General features: G+C 40.4%; 1 protein-coding gene across 2 annotated transcripts in view; it reads left to right on the top strand.

Moving 5' to 3' along the window:
* COL8A1 (collagen type VIII alpha 1 chain) overlaps positions 1-17,892 on the top strand; it is an 88,993-nt gene that overhangs the window by 58,232 nt on the left and 12,869 nt on the right. The gene's annotated exons all lie outside the window — the stretch shown is intronic.

Genomic DNA, 17,892 nt, shown 5'->3' with positions numbered 1-17,892 from the left:
AAGAGTCTGTTGCTGGACTCTTTTAGTTGCTCATGAAAACCTAGCTTCAGATTCCTCTCAGCGGCTCTGGATGGGAGGAAATTAAAGGGGAATTACAAAAGAAAAATCCTTTCCAAACATAGCAGTGTTATTCAATAGCTTAGAAATCTACTTCTCTTTTCCTGTTGGTGAATGTGGTTTCTTTAAGTAATCCAGGAATTATTGTGAATAAACCCAATGGTTGCTTTTGTCTGTGTTTTGAAAATGAGGGGCTTGTTTAGGGCTTTAGTAGTAATAATTGATACAGAAAGCTCTAGAAGAACACAAAAAGAACAAGATTATCTTACCTCCACAAATCATTAGAATTGGGAATATTGCATGGATACCTCCTGCTTACCATTAGGAACTATGACAACAAGTTTACAATCCCAGGCTGTGCAAAGCCAAGACCTGAAGGACCTGCTGCTCATTAAACTCTGCTCCTCTGGTCCCCTGCTTCCCAGACAACCTCACCTGTGCACACATCTACTCACTTCTGGGCTTTGGCAGCAAGTTATTTGGTAGTGCTTTGACAGAAGATAGGCAGTGACTGCCCCTTTGCAAAGTGAGAAGAAGCAGCCACCAACGTTGGTCTGCCTGGAAAGGGACTTCAGGCCAGTAGGCTAGAGGGTTTTATACTGATAGCAGGAAGTTCATGGAAGACTAAACCAATGTACCTGTCAGATTTGGGTACCAGACAGTAAGTTTGTTGTGGGTTTTGCATTAAGCATAAATCCTCCTGTTCATATGCTGAAGCATATGGTTTGTTACCAGATATCTCATTAATGGCAATATAAAAGCATATAGCTGCAGTCATTGCTTTATAAATGTTTTCCACACATTTTCCATAGGTTTCGTGTTCAGGGAGAAGTAGTGCTATGTGAACAGTCTTTCACAAGCCTCATTGCCCAAATTAATCAGTGTAATGATTACTTATGAAATCACCAAGTTTCCTAAAGAAGCACCAGTGTATTTTCTGTGTGCGAGTCTCTAGAAATGTCACCTTTTAAGGCAGTTTTCTAGACTTTCAGAGAGTTCGAACACTGAGCTCTATAAATACCTTTATCGTGTAAAGTTCAGGAAATGTTACCACAGAATTAAATTAAATTTGAAATACAGTCAGAAGAATTATCCAGCTAATGATTACAGTTGAGCTAAAGTATTTGTTATATAATTCAACCTTCTATTTATTTTGAAAGGCATTCATTCAATAGAGTTGGGTTTATTTAAGTAACAGGTTAAGATATCTTTTGTCAATTGCAAAAGCTATGAAATTGCTGTGAAATATTACTGTTCATAGTAGCCTTGCATAGGAACAATTTCATAAAATCACAAACAGGTTGATGTTGGAAAGCACCTCTGGAGGTCATCTTGTCCAGCCCTCCTGTTCAATCAGGGACAGCTAGGCCAGTTGCCCAGGACCATGTCCATATGGCTTCTGAATTTTCCCTGAGGATGGGGACACTGCAGCCCATGTAGTCATCTTCCCTTTTCTCCTCTCACAGTTTCTAATTTCTATATCTAGAATTTCCCTCTACTTGTTTACTGCAGTGGTCTAGCTCATGATTTATAAGGGGTGGATGAATGTTGGAGTACAATGCTGAAATCAGGGATATTTTAGTTGAGAACTTGAAGGGGTGGTTTACAGAATTCCTGGTGTAAATGGGAAATGATGCAAATGGGGACAGCTATGCAGCAGCATGGCATCAGCACACAATGTGGGAATGTGAGCCATGCCAGCTGATGACAAAGTGGTAGAATTTTTGTAGAATATTTCTGTGTGTGTGAAAAAGCACATTTCATGCTACTCTGCTTGCATTGCAATATTTTATGCAATCCACAACATGGAGACTCAGTATTTTGAACCTGCAAGAAGTCTGGAATGTGCTCAGGTCCCCCTCCTGTGCAGTATTTGTGAAACTGTTCCTCGATTCATGACAAACTGGAAAGAAAAAAGGCAACAGCATGGAGCTTGTGCTGACAGTGTAAACAGAAATTTGAGTTTAGCAGACAAAGTTCACAGTTTGCAGTGAAAGGTCAAAAGGATTTCAGGCATTTTTGGTATTTTGTCTCCGCTGTCTGCACAGTATCAAGAAAATGAAAAAGCCCCGATAGACAGTTTCCAATTCTGTATACTTGGCATCCCTGCTCAGCCTGAAGGAAGACAGGAAGCTCTATGTTTGGCATTCTGCAATTATTTGAGGACACGCCATCCTAACAAAGCTTTAACACTTACTCAGCCCCAAGTTGCCTGGTATTTTTTCATGTGACATTTGATAATCTAAAAGGCTTACCCAGCTTCAGTTAAGCCAAGTGGCCTGCAGTTTTCATGCTAAAAATGCAGTATTGAATTCAGCATGATGGCAAAGAGTCCTAAGATATTAACTCTCAACAAGTTATGTTCCTCTTTTCCCAACCAAGTCACATTAAAATATCAAATGCTTTTATGAGAAATCTCCTATATTTTGTAGTTGAATCACAGGAGGCTTGGATAAGTCTGATTCCTTTTTTTTTTTTTTTCTTTTTCTTTTTTTTTTTCCTGCAGTGGGTTCATTCCCTCCTCTGGATGTTATTATAATAACTCCTTTATGAAAGGTTTAGCTCTGGCCTATGAAACACAGACAACATTTTTCTTTCCTGGACCCAACTACATTTAAACCAAGTAGAGACTATTTTTCTGGAGGTATGTAACCACAGAAATCTAAAGAAGAGTTTTAGTACCTATGTATCCAACAAGTCAATTCAACCACTGCTTTTTACAAAATCACTACTTCAAATATCCATGCCTGTAATGCTGAAACAACAAATGAGAAAAAAATATCTTACGTATTAATGTTGTCTTCGGGTGCATATATCCTGGTCTTGGAATAATCAGGTTTTTTAGGAGTGTGAATGGAAAAATAAACCAACAAACAAACCACCAGTAAAAATAGGACAGTAGGCAAGCCAAGTATTGCCTAAATTTTTTGCAAAAGGTATTCTTCTAGTCTTCCAAAGGAGCTTTTTCTTTCTGTTCCTAGCTTTGCAATCCCTCATGTATCTCAGCATGATTATCACAGAGTAGGAGTTTGGAGTCCATTCTGTAAGTGCCAAACACTCAAGCCCATGTTGTGCCTGTACGTGCTGAGAGGTTCCTGGTGGCGTTTTCTCTCTAACTCCCAGTGGCATATCTGACAGTGCCATAAGGTATCTATTTCCAGTCTTAGATGCTTGGATTCTTTGAACACTTCATCCTTCAAGACTAGCCAGAACACCTGTTCCAGCTGCTGTGCAACATATTCCTTCATACTCTTCATAGAATCATAGAATCCTTGGGGTTGGAAGGGACCTCGAAAGATCATCTAGTCCAACCCCCCCTGCCAGAGCAGGGCCACCTAGAGCACTTCGCATAGGAACGTGTCCAGACGGGTTTTGAATGTCTCCAGTGAAGGAGACTCCACAACCTCCCTGGGCAGCCTGTTCCAGGGCTCTGTCACCCTTGCAGTAAAAAAATTTTTTCGAATATTCAACTTGAACCTCCTATGCTCCAATTTACACCCATTACCCCTTGTCCTATCACTGGTCACCACTGAGAAAAGCCTAACTCCATCTCCCTGACACTCACCCCTTACATATTTGAAAACATTGATGAGGTCACCCCTCAGTCTCCTTTTCTCCAAACTAAAGAGACCCAGCTCCCTCAGCCTTTCCTCATAAGGGAGATGTTCCACTCCCTTAATCATCTTAGTAGCTCTGCGCTGGACTCTTTCAAGCACTTCCCTGTCCTTCTTGAACTGAGGGGCCCAGAACTGGACACAATACTCCAGGTGCGGCCTCACCAATGCAGAATAGAGGGGGAGGAGAACCTCTCTTGACCTACTAACCACACCCTTTCTAATGCACCCCAGGATGCCATTGGCCTTCTTGGCCACAAGGGCACATTGCTGGCTCATGGTCATCCTCTTGTCTACCTCTTGAGACAAATGCCTTTGTACCTTGAAATACAAAACATGTTTTGTTGTTGGGCCCCTTTATTACATTTTCTTTACTTTATCTGAAACCTGATGTCCATTCTACCTGGCTTAGGAGTGTAGTAGTTACCTGCACAATTATTCAGTGGGTATGAAGAAGTAAAGATAGAAAGTGTCTGCAGATAATTCTCCTTTGGCTTCCTTCTCCTTTTAATTTCCTATTCCCCCCTACTTTTTACCTGGATATGGATGCTTTTGCTCTGAGGTTTAGTAGTGCTGAAAGGAGCTGAACAGACACCTGGACATACACATTACCTCCTTCTACCATGCACGTGTGTGGAATACAAACACCATTTCATGTGCAATTAAACCTAGCCAGGAATGAATATCATCTCTAAATAGAGGCATAGGTGCATAGGAACTGCAGGCAGACTTAAAATTAATTCCTTTTCTTCCCTCAGTGCAGAAAGATTAAGACCAAAGGGCTGGTGCTCACCATTTTCTACCCATCAGCAGGAGAATCTTCATGTTTTGATATGCTCAGAGCAAAGCCCATTCAAACATGATGCACTTCTAGGATGGCTAGAAAACAGTCTTTTGCCTTTTGACAAACAAGAGGTAGTGTTTGAAAAACTAAACACAGACCAAAAGGTGGGAAGACACAGACAGAAATGACTAAAAGGAAATCTTTTTTTTAACACTCATCTTTTATTATATTCTCCCTGGCCAAAACCAGGAATATGATGTTTATAATAAACTGTCTGTAGGTGACTGAAGTAACTGGGGGAATCATTGAATCATAAAATGGTTTGGGTTGGAAGGGACCTGAAAGATCATCTAGTGTGGAGCAGAGAGGACCCTTGTCACGGAAAAGCACAGGCGAACCTTTAGATGAAAGAGATCTTTATCACTTATTATTTCTTGGTGAGTTTTGACTGGAAGGCAGTGTGAGACAGCTGTGCCCCAGACAACACAGGCAGTAGCACCTATATAAAGGACAATTATGTGAACGGGCTCTTGTCCTTTTGCCTTTTTAGTAAAACAAAATGCCAGCAGAGCTTTAGGCCTGGGCCTGGGCCTGGGCCTGGGCCTGGGCCTGTGCGGAGGCTCACGCCACCTATGGGGCAGCTTCAGTATGGGGACTGAAGTGTCGGCTCCCGGGGCTTCCCCTGGGGACCTGGTGCAGTGCCCATACTGATAAAAAAACTGCTCCAATGGGAAGTTGTGAATTGGCTCCAGTACCCATCAGTGTTGAAATAACCAACATATGCTCTTCAGGTGCACCGTGGCGACCTTTGGCTCTCCAGGTGCTTGATTTTAAGAGTGTACTTGTTAAACAATCCATGTTTAAAGCTGGTTGCAAATAAGGATGCAAAAAACAGCTAATTATCATTGGATTATTGCCATAAATTAGTTACGGTGACTGTATGTGGACTTAGAAAAATTATACCGGATGGGTTTTAACTGTCAAGCTCATTTTGTCTACTCAAGATGGCAGTGGGGAATCTAACAAACCCAAGAAAAAGTTCACAAAGATAACACTGCTCATCAGCGCTGACTAGCCCTGAACTGCCCGCTCCTGTGTCTGGATGAGTACCAGCGCGGGGCTTTGGTGCTGATGAGAAAAGCATCTTAGATTATAGCTGTAGAGGTAGTACCTTTTTTCCTCAGGAATCCTAGTATTTCCTTTACACAGCTTGGCAAGTGCCAGCCTTTCTACTGCTTTTGGAGGCCTCGTTTCAATCACCCATTTCAGCTTTTTTCATTCATTAGCACTACCTTGTCAGGACATCACAGGGAAGCCCCAAGAGCTGGGCACAGCCTGAACATCTGAGCCTTAAGGTGGGGGACACTAACAGTGATAAAAAGTCCAGCAAGGGAATAAACCACAGAGGACTGGGACAGCACACCCCAGGCTGGCTTGCTCTACCACCCAGGGAGAGGCTGGCTGAAGATACAAAGGCTGCAACATCCCTTCCCACCCAGAAGGAAGCAGCCTGTGGCAGGAGGCCAGCACACACAAAAGACATGGCCTCCCTATGCATCTTATCCAAATCATGCCCTGTTTGGTTTTCTTTCTTCCTTAAGCGCACTGGGCTGCCTACAGCATGACAAAGACTTCTTGTGATTAAAACTAAAGTTAAAACAAACAATTACTACAGACCTTGTTATGCTCTTTTCTCTTTTTAATGGACTAATCCACTCCAGAGTAGGGTGATTTCTGGTCAGTGCTTCTTTAGCCTCTTCACCTCCTTTTTCCCAAGACTCACAGTCTCACTAAATGCCATATGGAAAAACTGGCAGTAGGGAAGGCTCCTCCACTGTTTCTCAGGAGATGGACTAGCTACAAACAAGAAGCAGTTGGTTTTGCTCAGCTGTATTATCCAAATTTTACACAGGGACAATGCTAGTGATACAAAGGAAGATTCTTCTAAAATACTCAGAGATGAGTATCAGAGCTTAAAACATTATTCTCCTCTCACAGTGTTTAGGGTTGTTGTAAAGTTTCCTTTCAGTAAGACCTATCTTTTCTTCTAGTTTTTAGTTTGGTTTGGTTTGGTTTGAAGTGAAGCACACGATTTTTCTAAGGCTGAAGCATTTCTGGAAGAGATTGGAAAAAAGTTGATCTGGTGGTTTTTAAACTGGAGCAAAACAGGTACCTTACAGAAAGAAGCAAGCTACTTTCAGGATTTCAGATGGCTCCAAAACATTCAAAATAGGGATGTAACCAGGATAAATTATGATGAAAAGACAAAGAAATGTGTCCCTTTAATTGTAAAGTACTATTCCTTTTTCTTAATGCTATTGCAAACTTCAAAGGTAAATGTTCTTGAAAGCTATTGTAATTAAAGGTGTAGGGAGAATGCTTGTGAGAGGGTTAAAGTAGAGTTAATAATAATTATACTTAATTCAGACAAAGCAATGAATTCAGATGAAGCAGTAGCATATAGAATTTAAGTAACACAGTGAAAATTCCAGAAGAAATGGGGATAGCACCGCTGATTTTATATTAACTGCAACTACAGTTCTAATTTGCATGGTTTAAGTAGAATAACTAATGAGATCACTTTAGACACAATGATATATACAAAAGCAAGCAAAATATGGTACCTAGCATGAAAAAAAACCCAGCTTCAGTCCTGGGTCTCCTGAGACAAATCCATCTGACTTTGTTTAAGCAAACAGCGTGGGGGAAATGCCCTGTTTAAAATTATTTTTTGGCCTCCACTATAGTGTTATCATGAGTGCTAATCTTCTTGACCAATACGTTTTCAGGAAACTTTTTCTTTCAGGCCTCGTAGCTCTGAAGAGAGCCTGAATAAATGTGTCTGCTCATCAAGACTGACTTGTGGTCTCTGTGTGGTTTTGTTTAAAGCCCGAGGTTCAGAGAGACCTGTGAGAAGTCTACTGCAGTCTCTGAAAAAACAATGTAGTATATACAAGAGCTTACTGCACTGTTTCTTCTATTAGTCAATTAGTCTGTTACACATTTATGATCATGAGAAAGATAAGACCAATGACTTAGTATAGCTCTCATTAAAGTGCTCTGTGTACTTCCTACAGTATTGCTAAGGAGTTTCAGACCCATTTCAAAAATGAGGAACTGAAGGAGGTTGGCAAAGCATGGCAATTCCTGTACAGCAGTTCCAGAAGCATCTGCAGTGTTTTGCAGGGGTGTCAAATATTTAACTTTAAACCAGGTAGCAAGTCAGGCTGCACCATCTTGGTGCTGACCACAGGTTAGCTTGTCAAGTTATTTCTATTCCTGTCTGCAGTCTTGAACTCCAGATGTGATCTAAAAACGATGTGTGATTTGAGGGACCTTAATACCCTACAAGGAACTGCACTGCCTGATGATTTGCTTCTCTTCATTGCTGCTTTCCTTCTCCAGTACAAATGTAATGCCCTAGGGAGAAAGAACTTGTCAGCAGGTGTTAGAACATGTCAGAAGCTAGGAGCTGGGGAGTGACAGCAAGCAACACATGGAGGACCAGGCCTGTCTTTTCCATAAGAAAAATAAAAAATGGTGATGTAAGTAACTTGCCCAAGGTCAGCAGAGGTAGTTTTAAGCAGCCTTATACATGTGCTTAAAAGCCTCTACTTCTTTAAAAACTTGATCCTGCTACTTGGATCATGGTGTACTGGACTAGGACTCACAACCAGAATTCTGCCACCCTCTATCACAGTCCCGTGATGTTAGTAAGCAGGGAGGATTCAAGTCCAACACAGGAGTTTTCCTGAGACACAGGGGCCAATTCATTATTTAGCTCAGCAATACCAGACAGTTTATAATCTGCCTTTGGTCTCTTTCATAAATACTAGCATGTCTGTCTATCCTTAGGAATTCACTGGGGAAAATAAGCCAGATATTTCCTTATTTCTCTACGGACAGCGTGTCTTCATAGGAGGCAAAAGCAGTATTTCATAATTATAATTTTCTAACCCACTCCGCTGCAGCACTGTAGAAAAAAAAGGATATCTTAAGAGAACAGGAAACATTGAGCACGTGCCTGTTTCACCATTCTGATCCAGAGCGTCAGCCCCACATTGAACGATAGAAACTCTGAGAGTCTTTGCAGTAAAAAATGTTGGTTTCTCTGGATCTGGCCATTGCCACCTCAGCTCATTTCTGATGCATGTGCTTTGGCAGCACACAGATGAGTAAGGCCACAGATGTGCATTTTAAAATGCGGTAACCTTGAAATTGTTTTTTTCTTGAGAATCATCTATTTTATAATTACAAGAGAAAAAAGACGGCACTGCTGCATTTCTTTACAAAACAACTCAATTACTTTTATTCAGTGAGGCATCATCACCAAGAGTGAACAAGACTAAACAATGAGCAAGTCCAAAGTGTCTTTGTAATGAGTTTAACAAATTGGGAAGCCCTGGATACTCTCATGTTTTTTTTTTGGGGGAGGGGTTCTACCAATTTTCTCTGGTTGGACAAAGATCAAACATGATAGTGTGTAGAGCCAGCACACAATATATGTGATCACTTTGGTTAAATTATGAAAAAGGCTAACATATAACTTGTTCATGTCATGTTATTTGGCAAAATTAATGATATCATTAAGTGGCTTTGGATATCAAGACCACATGTGTCTGCTTACAGTTATACTTTTGTTTTCCATTTACAAAATAGTGCTGTCGTTAGAGAATAAAATTCAATGAGCTGCATATGTATTGGTGGAGTTCTGCAGCTCAACTATTTCTTCATCACAATGGCAAAAGAAACCCTAGCACATAGATTAGAAGATTTCTAGACCTGATTGCAGTGCTGACACTTGGCCTAGAGAGCTCCTTAGTGGGCCAAAGAGAAGTCTTTCCACAGGTATGGAGTGGGTTGGCTCATAGCATTTGCTAAGCCCTGGTGAAGGATGTAAGCAGAAAATTTACAGCCTTACTTCTAACTAAACTAAGAAATCTTTGAAGCATTATATGTTGTTTTCATTAGTGTTTAAAGTAAACTTCTGCAGGAAATGGGATCCACATGCCTGTTTTCTTGGGAGTTCCTTGTAAAACAGCAGTCAAGTCTGAACTTAAGTATGTATTTTTAATTTAATTTATAGGTTTACTTTACAGGTTCTTCCCTCATTCTCCTAGTGCCTGTTAGAACTGTGCGTCAATAGAGACATTCAAAGTCTGCTTTCATTTAATTAAATGGGATCTTCATGACCAGTTAAAAATAAAAATACATCAGATATATGAAATAATGTCTGTTCTCATGACATCTCCAGCCCACTTTCCAGGAAAAAATTGGGATTGTTTTGAAAAGATGAAAAGAATGATAAGAAAACCATTTTCTTAAAAAAAAAAATAATAAAGGAAGGCAGCTCTCCCACTTATCTTCTAACTCTTCCATCTTTGGAAGTTTTCCTTTTAGCTCAGAGAGGCAGCAAGTGAAGCTGTTCATCTGTGACATCCCATGAGATGTCATCATTAGCCAGATAAGATGCAGTTAAACAGACTCAATCACAATCACTGGTGTCCACTTCAAACCAGATACATTTAACCACTGTGATCATTTTCCCATCAGAAGAATAGCAGTACCAGTAAACTGAGCTCTTGGAAAAGTTAGGACTCGGTGGTAATGTTTTTTCTGTTTATGACGAGGAATTACCTCCAGTACAGTAAAAATACTTCTGTAACCTAGGACAGAATCCGAATCAACAGTGGATACCTATTTACTTAGCTACAAAATACTAGGTCAAGGTCTGGGTATTTTTAAACTAACATAAACCAAAGGCATTCTAATTTTACTGACTGAAAATGGGAATTTCATAGATCTAAATTGACATTTGTTCCTTGCCAAAATATTTAGCACTGGCACTTACTGTTGGAAGATCAGTTTCTTTTACTGCCAAGAACTGAATAAAACTCAGCCACATTCTTCAGTTCTTAATTAAGCAAAATTCTCATTGTAGTTTTGCTTGATTAAGAAAAACACGCCATAGTCTACTGCATGCAAATAGGTACATAGAGGTTAAAAATATTTCACAACTAGCGAACTTTATACAGGCTAGAATTCACATTAAAAATTAATGTGTTTATCTCTATATATCAGATTGCCTGTCTGTACAAGTGACCAGTTCCCTGCATGTTGAATTTCACAAGCTTTTAACATTGCTAATTGTCACATGAAGGTAATTAATTGACTCACTTGAGAAAAATCTGTTCCAGGTCATGTAGGGTTTTTCTTGATAATTGTGGAGGCCTGAGTTACTGAACTCTAGGAAATATTTGGGGTTTTACTTTAAAAAGATATATATTTAGCAGTGTAATTGATGTACAGGAATTGATGTGCAGGAAGATGAGTTTCTCAAAATTACAGTCACTACTGAATATAGTTTTCCATCATTTTTGTTCAGGTCTCTACATTTTATCTGTGTCACAGATTCTTCCCAGGAGAATTAATAGACCTTCGTAGCAAGGAGGATTCATAAAATATTAAACTTCAGCTGTCACTTTTAGCCTGAGGCAACCAAGAGATAACTAGCCAGGAAAACTCTTCAACATTATTGCATTAATAATGTCACGGTTTAACACTGGCCCGGCAATTAAACCGAATAACAGACGCTCTCTATTAATCTCTCTCTCTCTCCTTGATAGAGAGAGAGATTCTCTCTCTCTCTCCTTGTCCTGCCCAAACCAGGACAAATAATTTTGCATTTCCTAATGAAAAATAAGTAGGCTTGTCTTCTGTTCCATAACAGTTATCACTACATTATGAATGCCACACCAGTGTTCTGTAGTCACAATACACTGATTACTGCAAGTGGAAGAAACCACAAATCTCTCCCCTTCCTTTGGACGGTTTGTCATGGCTTAGTCCTTTGAAGACAAGTTCATCTCAGATGTAACATTTAATCAAGATGAAGTTGTCATTCCAAACCAAAGACATAATGGAATAATTAAAAAAAAATAATTTTCAACTGATCACTGCTAAGAGACTCTGCACCATTTGGGTAATATATGTAAGTACAAGAAAGGATACAACAAGGTATAGCCATTAGTCATAAAGAGAGATAAAGTAAGAAGGAACTGAGGAAGAGGAGAGGCATGGGTAAAATTTAACAGTAGTTCTTAGAGGTGACATGAGATTTGTACACACATTAGGAGACAATCCAGTGAATGTAGAGCCTAAATAAGCAAAAAAACCCAAAAAATGAAAGATACTGAGTTGTTGTTTATTTTCTAATTTCTTTGATTTTGATTGCTAGTGCTGCCTTTTAGATTGAAAAGAGGAAAAAGAGGAGGAATTTTTTTCTGTAGAGAGTATTTGAAACTAATCCTTCCAAATCTGCATTTAAGAGCAGTGACATTGTCATGTGGGAGTAGTTTGCAAATTTTGCCAAATATGTCTTAAAAGAAGAGATGAAAACTATCCATAAGTTTGCCTTACTACCCCTCTCTGAAATACTAACTTTCAAAAACCTGTAATGAAAATAATATCTAACAGAATAGCAAACATGGACACCATGCAATGCCCAAGACTATATAAACTCTCAGGTATTTGTTCAATACAGTCACTGATTTTTTATTAAAAATCAATAGAGATGGAAAAAATTGGATTAGCCCTCAGTTCCAAGCAGAGACTTACTAAGTGTCTGATACCTCAGTTAATTATTTCACACATCCCCATCCCTTCATAACCCAGTTTTACTCCAGGCACTTCTTCCTTGGCCTGCAGGAAGCTGCTGTGCTCTGGGGTCCCATCAGCCAGCAGCATGAAAACAGTTATGCCAATACAAGCTGCTCTTACAGATACAGAAATACCTGACTTGGGAAGTTTTGATTTATTTTCATTCTTATTGATTTCAGCTCTTATAGATACAGAAATACCTGACTTGGAAAGGTTTGATTTATTTTCATTCTTACTGATTACTTCAATTGCATGGGTGTACTTATATGTGTGTGTGTGTGTGTGTGTGTGGGCCAGGCATAACATCCCAGCCCATTGCTCAGAGCTGCTTGTATGGCTGCTTCTCAGCTAGAAGCACTTTGTATTTACCATACTGCTAAAGCATATAACAATAATAAAGCAATAATGTGCTTCTCTAAACATAGCCTAAATTGCATCTTGCACGGGCACTTGCCAAAGTACCCCTCAAAGGCTTCTGGAACTTACAAAGCTGCAAACACATCATTTGAAAACACTCATCCCTGGATGATATTACTAGCAACACTTGAGAGTACAGGATCTCATTCCTGCAGGTTCTTATAAGCCTTGTTATTTAATTTATAGAGAAATTTGCAACAATTCTCAGGTAATACAGCTCAGATGTACAAAAACCTTCTCAAACTCTGAGCCTGTGGGCTATAACTATATACTCTAGATTATCCCTTTCCTTAGCACAGTTAAACAGGTATTCCATAAAGCATATCAGAAATACTTCTATTAAGAAAACATTATTTGCATTAATATCTGAGTAGGTTTCTTGACCTAATGCAAAATTAACATAGAATTAATGTGGAGGTCCTGTCTCACAGTCAACCAAAGCAAACAAAGAAAAGGAATCAATGTTATGCATTGCTGATATCCATTCTGCTGTTTGGGGGAAAAAAATTAAAAAGGGAGTTCTTTTTCCTTGCTAGAGAAATATCTGCTTAGTGAGTTTATTTTTTTATTTGGTCGAGCCATGGTCTGCAGGTAGCCATGAACTGGTTCTGATGTTCAGCAGCAAGAATCTGGTGGACAAAGTTTGAGGGGAAGAATACAGTCTCATTTAAGTGCATTGATTTTTCTAATGCCAGATTTTGTGAAGTGTGTCGTTGTTGTCTTAACTGGGAGCAGCTAGCATGTCTTAACTACTCCTTTGCATAGATACAAGAAGAATTTTTAAAAATATATATCTGCTTCAAAAGAAATGCAGGCTTTGAAACGAGAAATGAGAACTGAGAAGGGAAAACTGAGGCCTTACTTGACTGACAATATAGGATATAGAACCTTTCAGATCCTAATCCATGAGGGGATGATTGCATCTGGCCCCATAATGGAGTCCACATGCCTGAATGAGATGCCTGGACTCCATGCGTGTGTGTAAGGGAAGGGAAGTGCCTTGGAAGGGGATTCACAAAAGCCACTGTTTGGGGAGCAGCCTAAGCCAGCCAAATAGGAAAAGATGAAAATTACAGCTCATCCTAAATCCTACCTCTCTACTGGGTTTAAGTGCCTTCTGGTGAATGAAGTACCCAGGCACAAGTCCCTCCACACTCAGCTCATAGCCCGCAATACTCTTTTGAATGACAGGTGCCAAATTTTTCTTTCAAACTTTGAGCAGCCATCAGCAGCTCGAGCGGTCTTACTCAGGCTGTAGAAGAGGGCTCTAATCCCTTCCTTTAGCAAAGGGCCTTGAAGTGTGCATTTCTTGCCTCCTAGGCATGGCCCAGCCAACAGGGTACAGGCTTTGGTTCCCAGGAGGTAAGGGGGGAGCTGAGCAGAGCTGAGGAGGCCTTGGGAGCGAGTCACGAGAGACTTCATCTGAAAGCTAGGGAGACACCAGCAGGCAAAGGGAGCCTCAAATTGACATCCCTGCACCAAGGAAGTGCACTGGGACCAAGAGGCCCTAGAAGAGGACTTCAGTGGCCTGACAGCTGAGGCAACAGGGACTTGGATTTCAAATTAAGGGCTGAGGTGTTTTAATTTCCCCCTCCAATCCTATTTCCTGATGTTCTTCCAACCTCACCTCTGCCTCACAGTGCTGCTGGCAGCTGAAGGGAGGCTGGAGTCCCCCTTTGATTCAGTTTAGCAGCCAGGTAGCAACAGGTCCTTCATCCTGGCTGCAAGTGCCAGCTCCCACCACAGACATTTTATAACAGACAGGAGAGCAGAGAGCCCTGATCAGCTTTTATAGCCTGGGACTTAATAGTCTCACAGTTACCAGTGATCATGCATCCAAATGGCTGCAGTAAGCATTTTGCATTGTTTCTCTTAGAGCAGATTTGAGAGACTTAAGTGAGTTAGCAATAATATTTGCTCTTCAGTAGTTGGCTTTGATTTTTTTCTTTGGTCTTGCTGGGGTTATTTCAAGGTGAAAGATATGGTCAATTCAAATTCTTTAAAACATAGCACGTGGGATTGCATGTAGGAAATTCATTCTGCCTCATGGCACCTTTGGAGTTTAAATGGCAGTATGTTGTCGTGGATCCAGGATAAGTGTGTGTGAGTTGGGGATGAGAGATGTGTCAAACAGTTCCTGTGAATCAGAACTACAGAGAATATTTCACAACTCCAGTTGGAAGTGGTTTTGGTGGAGTCCTGCTACCCTCATTTCTGCGTTTGGAGAGTGGGGTCTGTGTAGGCCAGTACATGTTGCGTTTGCTAACAAGTAGCAATGATTGCAATCTCTGTCTCTCTGCCCCTCTCTCTTCAATTAGACTCAAATACAAAGCATTTCTTCCCTGCTGCATAAGAGAGAAAGACAGAAGGTATACATGGTCAGATCTATCTGACATGACACAGGAATGTACGGGTGCAGTTCAGCCACAGTGGCAGTGTAGAGGAGCGCACTGGAGCGTTTGGTGGTGATTGCACACAGGTGCTGTGTTATGAAGAGAGGAACATTGGCAGATCCACTGTCAACCATATATAGGGACTTCCAACTTCATGTCCACCCATAGACATCACCCTGAGAGCAAAGAATTTTTTGTCAAAATTAGAAGCCCCATTTTGAAACCATTTTAACCTGAGTGTTTAGTTGTTGTTACCATCTCAGCCTTTTCAAGAAAAGTAGCAGAAATAATAAAAATTGCCTATTTAGGAAATAATAGCTGCTTGATTCTTGTGAATAAAACAGTATCAGCTCATGACTAAGATCAGCATGTCCTAACAAATACGATAATACCTGCTGTATTTTGTAATAAAATAGGAAAATAACTATTGCTCAATAATTTTAAAACATCCTACTGATTTCGACCCAGGTGGAGCAGTCCCAATGTTTAAACTTCTAAGGCAAGATCATTTCTTCCACTGTTTGAGCAAAGGTAGGAAAAGAACGCAAAGGGCAGGAGTCTTTTTAATTGCAAATAATCTTCAAATGGAAATTGAGAGACGGGAGTTTTTTTCAGAAAAAATATTTTACTGATGTTTGCAATGGTTTAATTTCTCCCTTGGATTGTGGCTTTGGGGTTTTGAGGAGCTGCAACATTAGAAAACAGCAAATAAAAACAAGGGAGAGAGAAGCTGCTTTTTCAACAGGCTCATCAAAGCACTGTGCACGAAAATACTGTAAGTGGTAAAAATTAATCTTTGAAATAGAGCCTGCAAAGCCATTTGCTTTTATGTAAAAAAAAAAAAAAAAAAAAAAAAAAGAAAAAAAAGTAATGAAGAAGCATGAGGGTAAGAGCCAAGAAAGCACATTTTGTAGACCATCAAAGTGAGAAAAGGAACAGAAATGTTACGCCATGCCAGTTACAGAAAGAGGCAATCAAGCAACTTTTATGGCAAGAAGGCAATGCATAAGGCCACAGGATTGCAACAAGAGTCACAGGGAACAATAAATTGTTTCAAATTAAGATCAGGCCAACTACTTCAGAATCCCACACAGATTTCTTGTTTTACAGTTCAAAAACTTCCAGGACTGTTAAAGTAAACACTGTTAGTGTTGCAAAGGCTGGAGTATGATCACTACAAAGGGGTACATAAAATAAAATTTCTCTATAACCAGAAGACTTCAACCAAAGAACCAGTGCATCCAGAATGAGACTCTTTTTTGAAATGGGATTTCATGATCTTGATGCCCTGCTAGGATGTTAGGAGTTAATGGTTCCCACCTAGATCATTGTGAAGCACTTAAATTTACAGTATGCATGAAGTGCTAAAAAGAGGAGGGGAAGCATTTTTCTAAACCTCAGAGGAGTCCCTCCTTCATCATGGATAACAAAGAAGCTAAAACTTACTCCCTAAAAAAGGGCCAAACCCTCCTGCCTGCCTCAAGCACCTGAGAGATGCCAGGAGCCCTCAGTCTCCCCTAATGCCCCACTGCAGAGCACCCAGCCAGACCTTGATATAATGGAGGCAGGTATCTGGCTTTCCCAAAGCTGCAGCAGGGCTCTGTCCACCAAGGACTCATGAAGCCTTTTTACCCCCAAAATGAATATACAGTGACCACAGTGTGGCAGGATGTCACACCACGCAGGGTGCCTTGCAAAGCAGGTCAGAGCTAAAGCAGCACCAGTGACCAGAGCCCTTGCTATAGTTTCAGGGTCAAGAGAAGCACAAGAGGAGTTTCTGGGCACCTTTCCCTCATCTCCTCAGGTGTAGCACCAAGCATAGCTCAGCTAGTTTGAAAAGTCAAGCTTATGCAAATACTACATCTGCAGACATCCATACTGCTCCACGTAATGTTTAATCTAATAAGGAGACAGCTTGCCCTCCCTGTGACATCCGTGACAGTCATTGTCATTACCAAGAGCACTTTTATAATCAGGATTTTCCTTTCCATTGCCACTTCTTGGAAGTGTATGAGAAAAATACATACTCCAGCACCTATTTGTGTCTTGAAGATGTTAATGGAATTTTTGCATACACATCTAAGCTTTCCTAAAGGTATCAAGCTATTATCATTCACACAATGCTTTTCCTCTTAGAATTCTTCCAAGGCACATGAAAGAAAACCCTAAGCCAGGCTGTATTAGAAGGAAGTTATATATAAAGACTGAGTGGATCTTTTGTGCCTCTTTAGAACTCAATGTACCTCAGTGAAGAATTTTTTTTTTCCTGCTCTTACTGTAAGAATCAGAAGAAGACTCAGACACTTGAGAGTATCTAGGTGAAGATTCCAGACACATTTGATGTTATTAATTGCCACAGAAAGAGACAGTCTTTTTTCCCTCACTTTTGTCTGCTTCCATACACCTGATAAGATAGAGCATTTCACTGAATAACAAGCTTACCACTGGACTGTGCAGACTATTCACTTGTTATTTAGAGCCAACTGCTAGCATGTGGCTTGTTCACAAAGCTGTAGCTGGCTGAACCAGGAGGTAATGAAATGGAAACTTTTTACACATTTACCAGCAAGTATAATTCATAGCAGCACTGCTGGAGACACTGCTTTGGAATAAAACAGTAAAACACTGTGCTACATTTTGCAAACCATTGTACCATCACAACATACAAAGAATTGTACCATGAAAACTTGGGAGGCTTCTACTGCACTCAGCCAGCTCAACCTATCTCAGGGCAGAATAAGTCTAAGAGTGATGAGTGACAGCTGGGATGGGAGGTTTCCAAAGAAAGCCTGTAATCCCCTGCCCACACTGTTCTGCAACCAGTAATCACCATCGTTCATTATCAACACCTTGAGGCTCAGCCTACTGGATCAAGCACTTCAGTCTGAAGCGCATCTCCGGTTGTTTGTCTTTGCATTTATTTTAGGGTAGGGGACTGGCAACAGCCATGGAGCATTTTAGCCAAAAC

Source organism: Calypte anna, chromosome 1, assembly GCF_003957555.1.
Source record: "Calypte anna isolate BGI_N300 chromosome 1, bCalAnn1_v1.p, whole genome shotgun sequence".
NCBI lineage: Eukaryota > Metazoa > Chordata > Aves > Apodiformes > Trochilidae > Calypte > Calypte anna.
Note: the sequence above shows the minus strand (reverse complement) of the source record. Positions and strands in the feature narration are given on the sequence as shown.